Raw genomic sequence first — 20,277 nt, 5'->3', positions numbered from 1 at the left:
TCTCTTTGGTCAAAATGTAACAAAGTTGCGCCGTAATGACCCAAACATTTTCCACTATTTAAAACTTCTGTAAGTATAATGGTTTCTGAGATTATCCCATAACAAGGTGTTAGGTCAAAGGTCAAGGTCAAAATACAAATTTGACCTTGAGGTTTTTTTGAAAGATACATGAATTGATGATGATTGGTGAAGATCCTAGGTGTCTACGACTTACGGTTTCTGAGTTTTGGTGGCCAACCGACACCGGTTAATTTTCATAGGGGCATAACCCTATCAATGAGTCGTTGAATCTTTTCGATCCAAATGTAACGAAGAACCGGGGTCTGTTCCTGAACAAATTCCACCCTTTGTTTTTTTTCTACCTATTATGGTTACGGTGTTGGAACGATAACAAGGTTTTTTGGTTTCGGAGGGATTACTCCGAACCGACAAAATATTTCGACTAACAGGGTGAGTTCCAGATAGGTATTCATGACACCGATACAAAGTGTGAACATGAAAGCGACACGTCTTACGGTTTAGGCTGCTAACTTCGTCAAAGTTTGGCGGAAGAATAATAATAATAATTAAACTGTCAATTGTTCTTGAACAATTGAGAGGTCTTTCCTTTTGCAATGTAAAATACATGTTCAAATAGACGTAGAATGTATTGAAAAGCTTTAAAACACACTGAAAATCCTTTAAATAAGGTTAAAAACACTAAATTCGCTATCTTGGACATGACCTTGACCTTTGACCTTTTGACCTTTCTCAAGGTCATTAGTCCACAATGTCATTGCTGAAGACCCCATGGGTCTAGGACCTTCGGTTATGTAGTAAAAGCTGATTTTGTCTTTTCAGAAACGTGAAAGAGGCTTTATGCCCCTTAAAAAAAGGTCAAATCTCTGCGGTCAAAATGTAACAAAGTTGCGCCGTAATGACCCAAACATTTTCCACTATTTAAAATTTCTGTAAGTATAATGGTTTCTGAGATTATCCCATAACAAGGTGTTAGGTCAAAGGTCAAGGTCAACATACAAATTTGACCTTGAGGTATTTTTCAAAGATACATGAATTGATGATGATTGGGGAAGATCCTAGGTGTCTACGACTTACGGTTTCTGAGTTTTGGTGGCCAACCGACACCGGTTAATTTTCATAGGGGCATAACCCTACCAATGAGTCGTTGAATCTTTTCGATCCAAATGTAACGAAGAACCGGGGTCTGGTCCTGAACAAATTTCACCCTTCGTTTTTTTTCTACCTATTACGGTTACCGTGTTGGAACGATAACAAGGTTTTTGGGTTTCGGAGGGATTACTCCGAACCGACAAAATATTTCGACTCACAGGGTGAGTTCCGGATAGGTATTCATGACACCGATACAAAGTGTGAATATGAAAGCGACACGTCTTACGGTTACGGAGGGAAATTTTGTCAAAGTTTGGCGGAACAAAAAGAATAATAATAAACGGAAGAAATACAGTAAGGTCTTTCCCTTTAGTAAAAGGAAAGACCTTAATAATAATAAACAGAAGAAATACAGTAAGGTCTTTCCCTTTAGTAAAAGGAAAGACCTTAATAATCAGAAGAAATACAGTAAGGTCTTTCCCTTTAGTAAAAGGAAAGACCTTAATAATAATAATAAACAGAAGAAATACAGTAAGGTCTTTCCCTTTTGTAAAAGGAAAGACCTTAATAAATTATTGAAGAATTGCGCAAATGATTGTCAAAAATGCATTTAATTTATTATTACAGAATTAATAAAATAATTATAAGACCGTGCTCTTGAATTTAATCATGCCATAATCATGCAAATAGTTGTCTAATTATGTACTTGAATGGAATCACTACAGGTATGTGCAATGATAATTGTAAATGGTGCATTTGAACTGGGACTATATTTTACTCACTAATATTACTCACGTATATGATAGTCTCAGACTTTAATTAAATATTGAATCGTGCAAAAAAATGCAAAACCGTGCACTTGAAATTGAATAATTACAATTCTATTAATCATGAAATATCTTATAATTGTGATCTGTACAAAAAAACAAACTTGCAGAATTATGCACGCCCGCAAATATGTATACTTTTTCTTTGAAAATGGACATCGCACTTAAGGTGGTACCCAACACTTTCACTAAAATTAATTTGGCTCGTTTAATTTTCATAAAATTTGGACAAAGCATTTACTTTGACCCTTTAACAGAAATATAAAAAAAATCAAAAATTTTACACCAACCATTTTATCAGAAAAATTACACTGGTTATATAGCAGTTTGACAAACTCCTATTTTGATCACTGAGAAGCTAAAAATTCACCTTACAACGCAACGTAATGAAAACGTTTAGCTGACTTTACAGAGTTATCTCCCTGTAGTGTTAGGTATCACCTTAAGGAAGTTTTCTGCTCAGTTTCAAAATAAATAACTTTCCATAAAACTAGTACATATTGATAGGGGATTAATTGGGGAATCAAAACAGCAAAACAAATATGTGCTTGTTTTCAAGATATTAGCCATTGGAATTTTGGCGGGGAAATGTTCTCTCTTGACTTTTATCTTAGATTTATCATTGACCAGTTAAAATTCTCAAAAACTGTTACAGCTTATTTCCTAATGCATGTAAAGCAAAACTTTGGTTGACTTGCTTGCTTTGTTTGTATAATTGTTTATACAAGCTAGGTAAATAAGATTCACATCTTTAAACAATATATATAGGCATAGTTTAACCTGTATATATAATATTTGAACTTAATTGGGTATCATCCTAATGATTGTACAATATACAAACAAAGCAAGCAAGCTAGCCAAAGTTTTGTTCTACATGCATTAGGAAATAAGCTGTAAAAAATAAATAAGATTTTATAATTTTATAAGACTTTTACAAATGGCTTATAATAATACGTGAGTCATACGTGTAAAAGATTTATAAAAAGAAAAGTGAGGGTCTATGGGCAATTTTTTAAGGCATTCAAATGGATGGATAAACAGAAGATTTCGAAAATCCTACAAATTTTCAAAACATGATAAGCAAACATCCTTAATATAGAAATATATGAATGGACTGCAATTAAACAGAAATACCTACAAGGCTATTCCCTAACGAACGCAAGGTGATCCTAACTTGGGAAAGTCGCAAAAATGTGGCGGGGTTTCTTAGCTTTTAAAGTTAAGACATGTCTTGTTTCTATGCTTGTGGCTATGGATTCTAATATGCTGGTTGTAATTTTAACAAGACTAGACAAAAAATACAACCAGGATCTCATACAAATAGCTTTTATTTACTAAATAAAAAATAATCATAAAATGATAGTACTGATTTAAAGCTATTTAATAATAAATTTTAAATTTGATGTGGGACTTTTCGGTAACAAAAGAAATGGGAAATTCTCGCTGGTTTGTTGTTTTTTGTTGTTAGTCAACTTAAGTTATCATAACATCACATATTTCTTGTTGTAAACAAGATATATAAGTCGGGCTATTCGATGAAATTTACAATACGACGGACGCGAGCTAAAAAAAGACAAATTGTGTATTAATTTACGTTTTTTTTTTATTAAATTAAGACTGCCAATTGATATTTTATCGTGTGTTTTTCTATGGTGTGATGTTATGCTATTGTTTCAAAAAAACGGGGGAGAAGGTTTGGATCCATTAAAACGTTTAATCCCGCTGCAAAAGTTTGCACCTGTCCTAAGTCAGGAATCTGATGTACAGTAGTTGTCGTTTGTTTATGTAATATATACGTGTTTCTCGTTTCTCATTTTTTTTTATATAGATTAGACCGTTGGTTTTCCTGTTTGAATGGTTTTACACTAGTAATTTTTGGGCCCTTTATAGCTTGTTGTTCGGTGTGAGCCAAGGCTCCGTGTTGAAGGCCGTACATTGACCTATAATGGTTAACTTTTTTTTAAATTGTTATTTGGATGGAGAGTTGTCTCATTGGCACTCACACCACATCTTCCTATATCTATAAACAAGCATTATTTATCCAAATGTTTGGTTGATATGTTTCACCCGACAAAATTAAGGGATGTGAGGGATTCCAAATCAACCAAAAGCTACGAATTAGTCTGACACAATCGGACAACGAATATATGAATGACGGTCGAAAAATGTAGACATAAAGGCTACTTCCAGCAGGCAGGTTGTAGTCTGGTCTTGAAAAAAGTATGATATATCAGCCTCCTCAAATCAAATGGTTCCGGCGTACTTTAGACTTTAAATCTGTCTAGAGCTTATACTGACTGGGATCAGTATTCAGCTGTTATTTTAATATAGGATGCCGATCATGGGGTGTTACGAGTTAACCATGTTTTCGTAGGTAAATAATATTCCTGAGGAACTTTTATTTTCAGAGTGTTCTAATAGAGAGTATTACTGTTTGGTGGACTAATGAAATAGAAGTCAATACGTTCTTGCTCAATCTAGGCCTGTGTCGTCATGAAGGTGTTAGAATTGTCATGCTCAGCCTTAGCAATTTGTGACAGTCTGAATTTAAATTTCAAAATGACTGAGTGATGTTTTCTCGACGCACTGGTGAACTCCACCATCATAGTGAATCACATGACTTTCGGTAAGTATATACCAGCGAAAATATCTTTATAAGTAAAGAATTTTAACATAAAATAAATACACGGGAAATGGCAAAGTTCACGTCGTCTAGTCTGATTTATCATTTTACCAACAAACAAACAAAAAGTCCAAGCAAAAGGGGTACGTCCTCTACGCCCCAACTCTGGATCCGCCACTGTACATATAGGCATGTTGTCTTTCTTTTATATAGAATAACCGATATGTTTACAAAGAAAGATGAATAGATTAATGCATTTAAAAATAAATATAACAAATATCCGGATTAATATGCAATTTTTTATTCAGAAATAACTCATATTTATCAATTGTTCATGAATTGAGGAAAAAACGTCATTTTTTACTGCATGTTTATCAAAATTAAAAAAAAATCCTCTATTTACAGTTTTATAAAATTTGCGTCACATAATCTCCCTGCAAAATGAAACAAAATGCCGTTTTAAAAAATAGGGGTCCGTGAACTCGTTTTCAAATTAAATCACTTTGAATGATAAAAATCAGTCGAAAATGCATCTTTTCCCATTATCTCACAGAAAGACGTCGCGAAAATAACAAATTACGTTAGCAACGCCATTACCTTCCCTGTAACTGTATCGTATGCCCTTAAGTAGCCTAGTCATATAGACAGCTGTCAGACTCGTCTACTTTTAACCTAACAATGACTTCGCGGTTCATTTTGGATTTTTAACGTAAATAATCGCACAAAGATTAAAAAAATACTATTATCGACGAGATCCTTTTAAGTTAAATTACAAAAATGAATATCGAGCACTCGGAGAAAATAATGTTTCGTCAGTCTATTCTCTATAATCTGGTTATGGATATTTCATGACAAGGTCTGTGGTATCTGTTTGGTAAAATTTAAATCTCTAACGTTAGCTTCCGTTAAATCCGAAAAAGTCCGACTTCGAACACAAAACGCTGGTCCCTTTAAAATTTCAAGTGGATACATATGGTGCATGACGCATGGATAAAAATACCAAATGTCTTAAACCGGTAACATAGTTAAAAAAATGTAAAGGGTCTATATGGATTTCAATCAAACTGATACTAAATATTGATGAATTGATAATCCGGGCCATTAAACCTGACCCAAAAATTACTAGTATAAAACCATTCAAAACGAGAAACGAGAAACACATATGAAATAAATAAACAGACGGCAACTACTGTATATTTGATTCCTGACTTAAGACAGGTGCACACTTTTGCAGTAGGATTGTAATGGTAACCTGAATCCTTCTACCTTCTCTGAAACAATAGTAACTCGAATAATTATGTGCCCTCTAGCGGCCTATAGCCTATCGAGGCTAATGTAGCAATCGGAGATTAGACGGAGATCAGCGGAATATAACGACTGACATTATTCGGGTTAAAACAATAGTATAACATCACAACATAGAAAGACACACTTTAAGTGGTATGTCATTAATATTGAAGATCGTTTGATTAATATACGAATATTTCTAACGACAAAACATGTTCCAAGTATTAATTTGCATTTAAAAAAATCAAAAAAATCGGAGTATCCATTGAAATTATGAATTTAAAAGAAGCGATAAGGAATTATATTCTGCACTATAATGTCCGCGGGTCTATCATATGTCGGTTATCAACCCAAAACTAATTATATATGCAATCTACACTAGAAAATGAACATACAAATTAAAGTATACAGAAATGTATGACTCCCCTTCAAATCCAGACCCTCCTTCGTAGAATCGTTGTTGACATGGTATTTGAACTACTCTTTTTTATATTAGTATACCACAACAGATACATGTAATACCATACCATCTATCTGGTATTACTATGAAAGATATACCATGACTCGAGAACCTTGCAAGACTTGATAAACATATTCAAAATGTGATCTATATGGGAACACGTTGTAGTAAGAAGGATATGTCATCAGATGTGGAGATGTCTCTTGTCATAAAGAATAGTGTTCATGTTCCGGACCATATGAGTATTTGGACCATACGCGTATGGTCATGACCATATGGGTATATACTCATATGGTCCGACCATACGCGTATGGTCGGGGTAATTAACACTCTGTTACAGTTAACTTTTAATACATCTAAAAATTAATTAAAATATGGTATGACCGTTCATTCAAAATACGCTATCATATAGGTAATTCTATCATTATATTATAATAAAAAGATAAGCTAAATAAAAATAAGAAGTTTCACATATTTAATTTTACTTAATTGTCAAATTTAAAGTAAACACATTTTATACCGATGGTCATTACCGATTAGTTATTACGAGTAATTGGCAATATGTCGACTAAAAAATTAAATTCCAAAAATGTCTTAATGAACTTGTTACATAGGAAGTCACTGGAAAGTAGCATACTATTAGTTTATTTAAGTGGTGTTGTGAAGATGGTGTATTGCAGTCATTTTACGATATTTGAGATCTAGAGCTTCTTAAAAACACCGTAGACATCAGAATTGCTAAAGACCTCGGTATCACTGAACGCAGCTGCAAAAAAGGCTTGTTTTTCACTCGCAAACAAAATGTGTAAATGAAAAAGATCGTGCACAAATTTCTTGCAAATGCAAAAAAAGCTATGATACCGTGTGGAAGTGAATGTCATCCAAACCTATATGCACGAATGTAACTAGCGATGAAAACTAATTATGGCATCAATATTAAATTTTTACGTAGTTTTTTGGATTATAAAATTAAAAAAATTGTCATGTTTTAAACCATCACTGTTTTTTTAGATAAAGTTTTTGTATTTTTGAAACGTTTATAATGTAATTTGAAAATATATATATACCTATATGGTCCAAATACTCATATGGTCCGGCCCGTTAATAAACAAACGAGTATTATACTCATATGGTCCGACCATACGCGTACGGTCGGACCATGCCGGCGCGTATGGTCGGACCATATGAGTATACGCATACGGTCATGACCATACGCGTATGGTCCAAATACTCATATGGTCCGGAACATTCACATTATTAGGTCTCGAACACAGTGTAAAAACTGTAAAAAATGTCATTTTACCATAAAGTTGGACTATTGTATCGAAACATGATTAATATTTACATTCGTCTATTATACTATACACGAAACAAAGATCAAAAACTTTAAAACAAACAGAGAGCTATCGAATTGTTAATTAATAATACGCTCACAAATAGGCAAGTTTAAGTTTAAACTGTGACATCGATAGTAAAATTATCAGTCGGTGACAATTTTTCTATACAAACAAGTGTGGACACAGATCAGTGTGAATAGTACGTTTGGATGTCTGACAGTGTTTTCTGACAAAAAGAGTTTTCCGGTTGTCCGCATTGGGTTCTTTGTTGAACTGTTGTGCCCAGTGACAGTCAACCTGTACCAAACACTAAAAATGATAGTCGTACATTCAATATTCTTGGTTATGTTTGTTATTGGGTTTGTGCCTAATTGATGTTAATCAACATCGCCTTGTATTCATATTCATCAGATTTTTATGTCATTTATCTAGTATTCTTGTTTATAAAACTACTATATAATTTAGAAAAGAGTGACCGTCAGGATCCTTCGTTGATCTTGCCAAATGCCATTGGTTCCTTTTTTTTTTATGTTGGAGACCTTCAAGCAACTGTAATAACTTTCTTCAAATATCCTGGATATCTACCAAACTTGGACAGAAGCTTTTTTGTGATCGTAAGATAGTGTCCATAAATATATTTTGTAAAACAAATCCTATTTTTACGTATTTTAGTTTTTCTGCAATTCTCAGTTCCGTAATTATTTGTATCCATTCAACCTGAGCTTAAATTCTTACCTTTCTTTTTTTTAATCAAATTGTGTTACTTATATATCGCAAGACATAAGAAAAAGAGGGGAAACAGTTATATTGCAAAATGAAAATGAACACCGAACGCCCTAGCGTTTGTACTGAAAACAAATATGAACCTGAAATGTAGAGCCTTTTATATATGGTTATATGTTGTGGGCTTTGTTCATTGTTAAGAGCATTCCGTTGGCCTATAGTTGTTAATTTCTGTGTCATTTATCTCTTGTGGATCATTGGTAATCATAATACATCTTCTAATTTTCAAAAGAAATTTAAGAATTCATGGTGGGATGATGTCTTTTTTTTTAATTTGATTAGTTCTAATTTCAAAGTTTTATTTGAAATCTATATTCAGTAAATAAAAGAGGCTACATATAATAGTGCTAACATATGTGGTTGTTGTTTTTGGTGTTGGTATAGCAAAGTTGATTTCACATAAGACAATATCATGATCGCTTCCTCCAATTGGTGGGAGGGTCTCAACTCTGTTCAAATGCAAATGATGGATTTGTCATGTACTTTAAACCTAATAACTAAAACGAAATATATTTCCCTGTAGACTGGAGGTGTAATGAGCTATCTGAAACTGTAATTATTCTTCTTGATTTTATTTGTGTAAGTTTTGACAATAAAGTAAATCAACATGTTGTACGTATTCTATGGGCACCACTGAATTGCGCCCTTTTATAAAAAGACTAGTACTGTTATGACGGTGGTTTAAAGCCAACTCTGTCGTTTAAACTGCATTAGAATACACAAAGAAACCTTGAACCAATCAAATATAAACGATAAGAATTGTTCTTTTCTATATATAAATATTTCATTTTAACACGGGAAACTCAAACATGCACTGTGATTAGATATTTTAGTATTGTTGTAAAAAACAACTTAAATTTCCTAGATAAATTTTAATCTAATCAAAATTAAAAGAGTTACACATTATAAATCAACAAGATAAAACAGTACTATAAATGTACCGTAGTTAAAAGGGGGTATAAGGCAGGAGTTTGTTTTAATTTTAAACTAAGCATTAAAACCCTGATAAGCATTACCATTAAAACAGTTGTAGTTTTTAAAAAAAATATCATATATCTTTATCAGCATCTGCATAAAAAAAGGTGTTCACCAAGTCCATGCAGTTGCTAAAATATGAGACCTCGGGCACTGATATTTTTAAGTAACAAAATATACGTTTTGATCGAGGACAAAATCGTTCATGATTCTTCTATATACTCTCATTTATATTGATTTACTTATTTATATACAATTTTGAAATCTAAAATGCAAAAGCGCAACAACCGGCACTTTCGATGTAGCAATGTACATATCCCAATTTAAATTGAGGATTGTTTTAGCAATGATTTTTTTTTTGTGGACAACAGTTTTTGTTATATAATATTATTATTTTATTCTCCCGGGCGCTATTTTTTCTTTCCCGGGCTCTCTCGGTAATTCCCGGGCGCTTTTTAGTAGGACCGGTTTTTGTACAGTATAAAATTTTAAGTTATAATTTGTTATCATCCAATCAAAACGAATATAAATATTGTTGTATACACGACACGTATGTAAATTCAATGTTCCGTTTAATTTGTTGATATCTCAAATTATGTTGGCATTGCACAACGCCATATTAATAGTGTTGTACTCTAAATATTAATGGCGTCTTTAAGCTAAATTCATTGGATGTTGGATGTGTAGTGATCGATATTTTATTCTTATACACATGATTTGTATTAGTTTTTTTTATTTCTTGGCTTTGAATAAGCTTTAGTATGCAAATAACAACATGCACGGTCATATCCTAGAACAAGTACATCAGCTAAATATCTAAGCATAACATTCTCTTCAGATCTCAAATGGAACAAACACATACAACAATCAGCAGCAAAACATCGAAAGCACATCAATTTTTATCATTCAGTCACGTAATCTAACAATTAGACACACACATCAGAAATTTTTTCAGACTGGAACAAGTGCAAAGAAGCGCTTCACGTTATACCGTTGCAACAGATTTCACAACACCAGCAGTGTATCTGATATGCTTCAAAATCTGAACTGGCAAACCCTTCAAGAACGAAGGCTTAAAACCAGACTACAAAAGTTCCACAAAGTAATAATTAACGAAATTGCAATACCATCTCAGGATATTGTCATAAAAAGCCAGTCTAAAACAGTATCTACTCATCAATTAACATTCAGACAACTCCACTGCAACAACGACAGTTTTAAATTCTCATTCTTCAGCCAAACTGGCATGGCAGTCAAAGATTGAACTAAATTACCGTCACCTGAAAATTCAAACAAAACTTCTACAGACAACTTTAAGGATACACTTACCTATGAAGTACTCCTTAAAACATTTTTTCACTAAAACTAAATGTACCTTTTGCTTTTTATCTTAATTTAAAAATTAAAAATAAAAAAATATATAAAAAATTTAAAGTTCAATAAAAATGGTAAAGTTTTAAAATTCAATAAAAATGGTTAAAGTCATAAGAAACCTCAAATCAAAAAGAAATAATGCATATGTTTTTTATAACTGAATTTATAGTTTTCTTTGTAAAACTTATGTTCATTTACTTTTTTCTGAAGAAAATTCTTTAATTTATTCATATTTAGAAGAAGTTTACTTTATTTGAATTGCTTCCTTCGAGCAAGCAATTCCCCCGATATATTTTCCGTATGCAAGGTGACCTCAGTGTGACCCATCTCGTAAAAATCCGGTGACCACAATACGCATGGATGTCCTTAAAATAAACTATTATCTGAATTTACATGTTAAACACGTGCTCAAATTCCATGCTTTTTTGTTTATTTTTCGTCAATTGTTGACAAACAGGTGACAATCGTTAAACTTCGGCTTCAAAACACGAACTTTAATTACCTGCCATATTTTCACAACAACACTGACCGATTGAAAAAAAAATTGACGATTATACGAAATTTACACGAAAAAAATGATAAATTCGAGCACAGAAGACTAAGTTTATGATGTTTGTATGCATTGGTTTAAGAATTGGAAGAACATTATTTTTCACCGGTCACTCGTTTCTTATGACTTTAAGTTTAAAATTTCAATAAAAATTGTAAATTTTTAAAATAAAGAAAAATTGAAGTTAACTTTAAAAAGCAACCGCAATCAGGCATGTGCTTGAAAGTAATCTTCAAATGTTGATGGCAGTTGTCTGTAACTAAGAAGAAGATCTGATCCGAATTAACATAAAAGCCAGTATTGGTACTTTCGACGTAACGGTACAGAACAGTACTTTAGTACTTTGATTTAGACCAGAAGCTGAAGGTGTCTTCATAGACGTCCGCGTTAAATGAACATACAATGAACACTTTACCTATCATAACATGGAATCAGCTGATACTTCCGGTCAGAGACGCCACTCGACCGGGTAAATAAACAACCTAGTGATCAGGCCATATGAGACAATCGGTAAGATGCATTGTAATGACAACTCTGTTATAAATGACATTGAATGTCATGTTAAAACATGATTGAAAAACACATACAAGATGCTTACCGTAATTATACCATTCGCCCTTGGCCTTGGGAGATCTTGGGATAATCAGGGATCGACTGAGGTGCACACTTAAAAATGGTGTGATATGTGTTTGTCAAATTGCAAATGACACAACTCTCCTTCAGAAACCTAAGAACGAGGATGTCAACAACTGCAGGTTATCCTATGGTCCACAACAAAATACAAGTCATATTGATTCATTCTATATGTACATGTATGACAGACCTGCCAACCCTCCCATTTAAATCGAGAGACTGAAGCTCAAATGGTGAAATTCCAGAAATTTCCTGTTTACCTTTACCCCCCTCCCCAATGCAGTAGTATAGAATCTTCTGCTTTTGGATATTTTAACCTTGAATGACAAGCATACATTGATTAATCATTAAACAAAGGTATCTTATTGAAAAGCTGTCCTGATGGATGCAAATGTCAAAGATGAATGATTAAAAAGGAAAGAAACAAACAACACATCTTGTATAAGATATAACCATGTTTACATCTAACATCAGACTTGAATTTCTTCTCTTGAACTGAATTTTAATGTGTGTATTGTTATGCGTTTACTTTTCTACATTGGCTAGAGGTATAGGGGAGGGTTGAGATCTCATAAACATGTTTAACCCTGCCACATTTTTGTGCCTGTCCCTAGTGATGTCAGGAGCCTCTGGCCTTTGTTGGTCTTGTATTATTTTTGATTTTAGTTTCTTGTGTACAATTTGGAGTTTAGTATGGCATTCATTATCACTAAACTAGTATATATTTGTTTAGGGGCCAGCTGAAAGACGCCTCCGGGTGAGGGAATTTCTCGCTACATTGAAGACCTGTTGGTGACCTTCTGCGGTTGTCATTTCTATGGTCGGGTTGTTGTCTCTTTGACACATTCCCCATTTTCTTCTCAATTTTATTAAAGAAATAAAGTATATTCAATAACTCTTATATACATGTATGTGTTTTGAAGATGAATAAATAAGTAGGTCATATATTTCACTTGAAAATGTTGTTCACGCAAAATCTCTAACTCAGCTGTCATACATGTACATGTAGTTGAAGGGGAGATCTCCCTCTGTGAAGGTTTCAGAGGTTGGCAGGTATAATATCATATATATTACATGTACCGGTACATGTATATATATGTCTGTCATACATGTACATGTATATATATGTCTGTCATACATGTATTGAAAGGTGCACAACTTAGTCTAACATTACAATGTAATTTGTACAATATGTATGAGAAAAATGCCAAGTACTATGATATCCATGTACACACATGTCATGTAAATCAATAGACCTCATTGCTATTTATTCAAATCCTGATAAGTGATAAGTTTCAAAATTACACAGCTTTTTTATGACATCACAAATCAGTTAATGGGAAAACCAATTTATTATAGTACATACATTTGTAAAACTTTTCAAAGAAAAAACATTTGGACCATAATTTGGTATTCGGCCTTTGGTTTCTTTTTGTATCCTTTTTTATAAGTTCTAAAACTTTAACTTTTTTTCTTTGGGTTGTGTTGGTGTTAGAATAGTATAAATGGAACAATTGAGTTTTTCGAGAAAAAAATAATACATTTAATTTTGATTCACCGTTTACGTGACAGGAAACTTAACAGGAAACCAATCTTTATTTTCTTTATTTTGCACAATATATTTCAAAAGACATAAATGAACACCATTACTAGTGTTACTTGCTTCATGTTAATATTTAAAATCTATTTTCAATGTTAAATTAAAGTTTTTTTTAAACGCGACAGGAAACCATAAGAAACCGAAAGCACTTTTTTAGTTTTATTTTATTGCAAAATCTGCTTAAAATAATCTGAACAGTATACTTTTTCTTAAAATCCGATCTTAAATGTAACAATATTATAAAACTCCTAAATATGTGCTTGTTTTAAAAACAATTAGTACAATTTATTCAGGAATTTCCATATTTTCTTCTTTGATACAGGATACAATAATCGTTGTATCTTGATGTTTTAGCCAAAAAAATGTATTTATATTTGGTTTTGAAATTCCAGTTACCGTATTTATTCTATTTAAAGCCCCTCTTCTAATTAACGCCCCCCTACCGAAAATAGTGTGTTCAGAACTTTTGACTTCTTTAAACGCCCCCATTTTGTAGTTAAAAAAAATAATTTCCAATGACAAAGACGAGTTTGACGGCAAAGTTATCATTTGGATTAGCTTCCTCTTGTTCACATCTTAGTTTGTCGCCGATTGCATAACTCCAGATACTTTTGTATACATGATAACCCCTAATTGAGATGTTGAAGTTATGTTCCATCGATGTTGACGCTTGTTCATTCGAAAATTTTAACAAATTATTAGATGAGGTCACATTACCGATAAACGCTATTTATAGATTATGGAGACAATAAAAAACACGTGTGTGTAACTATAGTCTATTTCAACAAAATTCAGGGAAAGGTCAATGAAGTAAGGTACGAAATTCGTTTCTCTAATTGACGCCCCCCTTTCGGAAATTGTCTACGCCCCCGAGGCGTTTATTAGAATAAATACGGTATATACAATTTATTCCAAATCATTGGCAATGTAAAATTCTTTAAATCCAGTGAAGAAAAAAACTTTTAACTTGGAATTAGAATCTTTAAAATAGGCACCATGTGATATTTGTGACCTGTACACCATCTACATGGTTTCCACATTTTAACCTACTTTAGTGGGCTAAAATCAATAAAGTACTTCCTTTCAAGTCATGTATGGTAAAAGATTACTTTTCCTTTGACAAGTTTATTGCGTTTCTGAAAAGTGTTTGCAGAACTTTTAATTAAAAATTGTGACTAAGATACCAACTTTGTACATTCCAAGTGTAACGGTATATTAAAATGTATTTTTTATTAAATTATCTTTATTCACCTAAAATATCCAGTAATATTTACTGCTGAAGCAAAATCAATCCAACGAACATCCGCACCATGATAAGAGACGTAATTTCAATTGAATTTTCCAAGGACCCTTTACATTGTTTTTGGGAAACGAAGTGTGTTAAAATGTCGGTCAAATCTGAAATCGATTTTGTCAAGTCATTGGGCATTTATTTTCACACAAGATGGTGTGTAACATCATGCACATAGGAAAAATAATAGACCCCCGGCGCAATCTCTTTGAAAATTGTATTTTCCTTGTTTAAACAAGACGAAACAAGTCTACAGATTATGTTTGCTAACATCCCGTTGGAAACAAAAACAATGTTTAGACCTAGTTTTTTGTATATCTGGCTGTAAGGGTGTGATCACATGTTAGTCACATGTTTCACGTATGACCGGAAATGATTAGAACTCAATGACAAAAACGATTTTAATAAATAACTTGACTTCTGTTTCGTGTGAAATGTAACGCATAACGATAATGTCATTTTCTAACTTAATTATTACGAAGAACAAAACAAGAATGTAAATCATCTCCGATTTACCTGTTTGAACATCTCACGAGAGTTCATATTTGCATATTGTTGCAAAGAATTCTTTTACAACAAAGCAGATTACACCATCTAAGATTTGCGTTACGAAATGGGAAACCAAAGTAACGACAGTGTTCTTACACCTGCTACAGAAATACTAATAGTTCTTGGTATTTTCTTCTCACTATTCTTATTGGTCGATGTTCTTTGTTATTTGAAAGCAAAAGTTACGAATTTGTGGGTGATGATTATCTATAAATCAGTCAGCGTTATGCACTTAGGAAGTGAAAAGTAACAAGGAAAACGACACAAAAATACGGTTGTATAATCTTTGAAATTTGTTAATTTCATTTTTTCTTCTAGGGAAGAGAATTGTATATTGCTATACACAATACACTTGTATATTGATAAAAATAATGGCATTTTTAGATGTAGTTACAACTTTTCTTACAGTAATTCACAATTTTATCACTTTTCTATAGTTACATGTATAGGAAACGAGCCCAATAGCAAATTATGGTCCATATTTAAATCATTGATACAATTTTAAACAGGATTTTTATGCATATATATGTATGACTCTTGTTTGTCTTCAAAGCAAATTTCCTCCCTCAGCTTATGATCCTCAATAGTGGTCTGTGTTTTTGCAAAAATTGACCAAAAACAAGAAGTAACTGTTTTTGTACTACATGTGTATTTTGGAATAAGGACGTTAACGATAGAGAAAGTGAAGAAATCTGATCAATAGACTATTTTAGTCATTGAACAAAGACTGACAGAGAGCAGATCAGATTTTGTAATTTGAGGGAAAATGGAATTGCTGATTTTTTTTTTCTTTAAATGATCAACCTTTAATCAAATGTCATGTATATATATTTACATACTTTGTAGTGAAAATATACCTTTGTTTAATTTACATTCACTGCCATTGAATTTACAATAATTGTCAAAATGTGTTATAATATAAAATCTTACTTCATATAACCAGTGTTTGAAGTATGAAGTTAATACTCTCGTTAGTCATGTCAGATTTTACCAATTTTTTGCCATTTTGGCTTATATTTTAAAAATTAAAATAGATCGACAGAAACTTAAATGATCAGACAGTAAGACAAGTATTCAATTAAAACTATGCCCTTTTATGATGATTTTTACCAAATTTTTTTTCATTTTGCCAGAAATGAAAACAACTACATGTACAATAAATGACCAATTAAATTTTGCAAATTTTACTGTCACCCTTTATAGGAGTGATTGCCCTGAAGTGAGGATTTTTTTACCCTCTGTTATGTTTTGAGCAAAAAGAAAAGAAGATATAGAGAAACTACAAAATGTAAACAGACTAAAAGTTCAACTGAACAAACTGAACAAAACAGAGATTTTTGTCATGAATTCTTATCTCGTTTACAATTTTGGAGAGGGTCCTTTGTTGAATATGTATTTATACCAAGTGAGTGAGCCATTCTATTTAGAGCCTCTAGTTATAATATTACTCAGGTAAAGGTCTATCCACTACATAAACAGATAAGTTTCATTGTAGAAGAATAAATGTTTGAGTACCTTATTTGACATGAGGCTTTCATTTTTATCTATTTTTACATGTATAAACTGATAAAGATCAGCAATCATATTGTATGAAACATGTCAATTACACAAGTATATTTTGTTTTAGAAAAACATCTAATTTTTGGAAACTCTATATAGATTTTGTACTGTGAACATCCACAGTTTTTGTAAAAAAATCTCAATACTTTTGCCTGTAATAAATGTGTCTTTTGAACCAAAAAAGTATGTACATGTACATCTATTTATTATAATTATTATAATAATGACCCAAAGGTGATATTGACACCAGCAGTTGTACAGTTGCTTAAAATGTGTAAGCCTTTTATAAAAGTTTTGTGAGTGACAAGTATGTACTTATGTGTGATTGATTGATTGATTAGTTATTTCTTACATGTTATGTCCAGTTGGTATGTACTTTGTGCATTTTTGAGTATGATATTATTATTAGAAGCAAGAAACTTTAGATGAAGAATTTTGCAAATTATATATATGAAAGCAATAGATTTTTTCAAGACTGAAAAAGAACCCCAAAATAATATTATGCAATATACTGGTATTTCAAACTGTTTACAATACATTGTATATATTTATATACAGTGGCGGATCCAGAACTTTTCCTAAGGGGGTCCCCTGACTGACCTAAGGGGGGGCTTGCTCCAGTCATGTTTCAATGATTCCCTATATAATCAACCAAATTTTTCCCATGAAAGGCCCCCCTGGATCTGCCTATGATATACATGTACAAATGTATGTTTATATATGAGGGTGGTCAAGAGTTATTTTCGTGCAACGTGCAGCTGTGAATAAGGTTCGTTATTCCCTGTGTTTTGTGAAATTGGTAAACAGATCAACATGCAAGAAATTTTTAATTGTTCGTTCAATGGCAATTTTATTTCCTTTCTTCTGTGCAGATATGTCCCTGGAGCTCATATATCATGAAGAAACTCTGGTCACTTTAATCTATTTAAAAAAAACACTTCTGTGGCAAAGCTGCATTGTAAATTTGTTATTTCCTTTAAAGAAGTGTTTTGGAAATCTAGAACATCTTAATGAAGCTTCTGTGTGTGTACATAATGTCTTATCAACATTCCTGATTTGACCTTTACTTCAAGTCTGATCAGTTCTGGACACTAATTTTACTTTAGATGTTTGTAAATATTGGTTTTTACCCACAAGTGTATTGATCTTATTTGAAAACTTTTCTTCAAAACCTTAAACAAACAAAAGAAATACAGTTTTGATGGTTTTATTGAATAGAAGCTAAACTTTACCTAAGAAGGGCTTATTTACTTTATTTTATATGTACTTTTACTTGAAATAACAAGAAAAGAGGGGGTAAATTTTGTGGCAAAACCATCTTGTGTATTCATTAAAAATATTTCCTATGAAAAAGTTTGACATGCGGAAGAAAACACTTCACAGGTTCTTAAACTTTTAATGGTCTGCATGTTTTTCATTTGAGGCATGCATACAAAATACCATAAAAGTTGATGGGGATAGACCAATCCCTCCTTGAAGGTCTATGGAAACAGACTACTTCAGAGTTACTTTTGCCAAACATTTTAGAATTTGAAACAATATCTGAAATTTGACTGTGCCAGTATTCATTTATCCATTTCATATTAGAAATGTGAATTTTCACAGTTAAATATGAATAATGATGAACAACTTGTATAACCTTATCAGATACTGTGAATTTATTCATTTTTGTGGGTACCAATTTTCGTGGATGTTAAATTTCATTGTTTTTGCAAAGTCTGCAGACATCCCTTAAGGGCATACGATACAGTTACAGGGGAGGTAATGACGTTGCTAACGTAAAATGTTATTTTCGCGACGTCAAACTTTGACATATTGGGAAAAGATGCATTTTTGGACTGATTTTTATCATTCAAGCTGATTTAATTTAAAAACGAGTTCATGGACCCCTATTTTTCAAAACAGCAATTTGTTTCATTTTGCAGGGAGATTATCGGACCCAAATTTTATAAAACTGTAAATAGAGGATTTTTTTATTTTTGACAAACATGCAGCAAAAAAATGGCGTATTTTCCTCAATTCATGAACATTTGATAAATATGAGTTATTTCTGAATAAAAAATGCATAATTGTTTAGGGTACTTATAAAATACAGAAATTACCGATTATTTAACAGAAAACAATTTGTGGTTATCTTTTATAACAAAAAAGTTATGTCTTTCTCTCGAAAAAGAAATTACGGCCACAAATCTAAATTTTGAGCAAATATACAAAATTTCGAATTCATTTTACTCAAAAAGTAGCACATGAAGGTATATTTTTTATGACATATTTGATTTAATCAGGTAAAAAATAGCCTACATGCAAATTTTCACGAACTTGTAAATACAGGATCAAAACTGTATCGTATGCCCTTAAGAAAAATTGTAATTCATGGAACATTTGAATTGGTGGTTCCACTGTTCCAACGAAATTCAAGAATGTTACTGACCACCTGTCTGAAAGTTGCATAAGCAACAGGATTTAAAGAAAATTAAAAAAATATTATTTTTGTTAAATCATTAAAGAAAGCTTAAGTGTCATGGTGAAATAATAATTCACATTTAGAAGCCAGTTTTGTTCAATTTGGTCAAAATAAGCTAAGAAATATTGCTGTGGAATTATTCAATTGCAAGTGAATTATTCAATATCATTGAATCTGTATTCATGTGACCTTCAATTAACCCCATAGCTAGAGATGGGTTATGAATGAATAAAGTGTGTTCAGGAAAAGAATGTCAACATTGAAAGTGAAACAAGGGTAACTATATATATATGTAGGACTCAAATCTATGGCGGGTTCCAAATCTATGGCAGATTCCTAATCTATGGCAAATGTGACGTTACAAATGCCAAACAACTCAAATCTATGGCAGATGTTTGTTTACTCCAAACTATGGCAGATGTTGGGGAGAGAGTACCGTATAACGTCACAATTGAATATAACGCCATATTACATCTTCGCCGCCGCTAACGATGACAGAAACCATAGTTTGAACGCCATTCAAGATAAAGATATTTCCCTAACAAAAATTTGCGGGTTGTTAAGAGGAAGATGTGACCTATTATCCCGAAGACGGATCAAATGTGCTGTACTGGCCGAATCCCGCGATGAATTATAGCGCGGCTATTTTCGGTACCACATATTTTAGAGAAAGGATTTTTTGGGGTCTTTATAACTTTCATTTCAGTGTGAGCCAAGGCTCCGTGTTGAAGGCCATACCTTTACCTATACTAGTTTACATTTATAAATTGTAACTTGGATGGAGAGTTGCCATGGATTTGTTTATAGACATGCTCCCGTTGTCGTATTTTTCCACTTGCTTTTAAGACAAGTCA

The 20,277-nt window shown here is 32.4% G+C and overlaps 1 protein-coding gene across 2 annotated transcripts in view; it reads left to right on the top strand.

Annotated features, from left to right (window-relative positions):
• Nucleotides 1-11,701: 11,701 nt before the first annotated feature.
• Nucleotides 11,702-20,277, top strand: part of LOC134715357 (GRAM domain-containing protein 2B-like) — an 87,825-nt gene continuing 79,249 nt past the window's right edge. For both annotated transcript variants that reach the window (XM_063577491.1, XM_063577486.1), the window contains exon 1: nt 11,702-11,836. The gene's annotated coding sequence lies outside the window, so the exon portion shown is untranslated. The remainder of the gene's footprint in view (nt 11,837-20,277) is intronic.

This window comes from Mytilus trossulus, chromosome 4 (genome assembly GCF_036588685.1).
Source record: "Mytilus trossulus isolate FHL-02 chromosome 4, PNRI_Mtr1.1.1.hap1, whole genome shotgun sequence".
In the NCBI taxonomy this organism is placed as follows: Eukaryota; Metazoa; Mollusca; class Bivalvia; order Mytilida; family Mytilidae; genus Mytilus; species Mytilus trossulus.
This window is presented reverse-complemented; position numbering and strand designations above follow the sequence as displayed.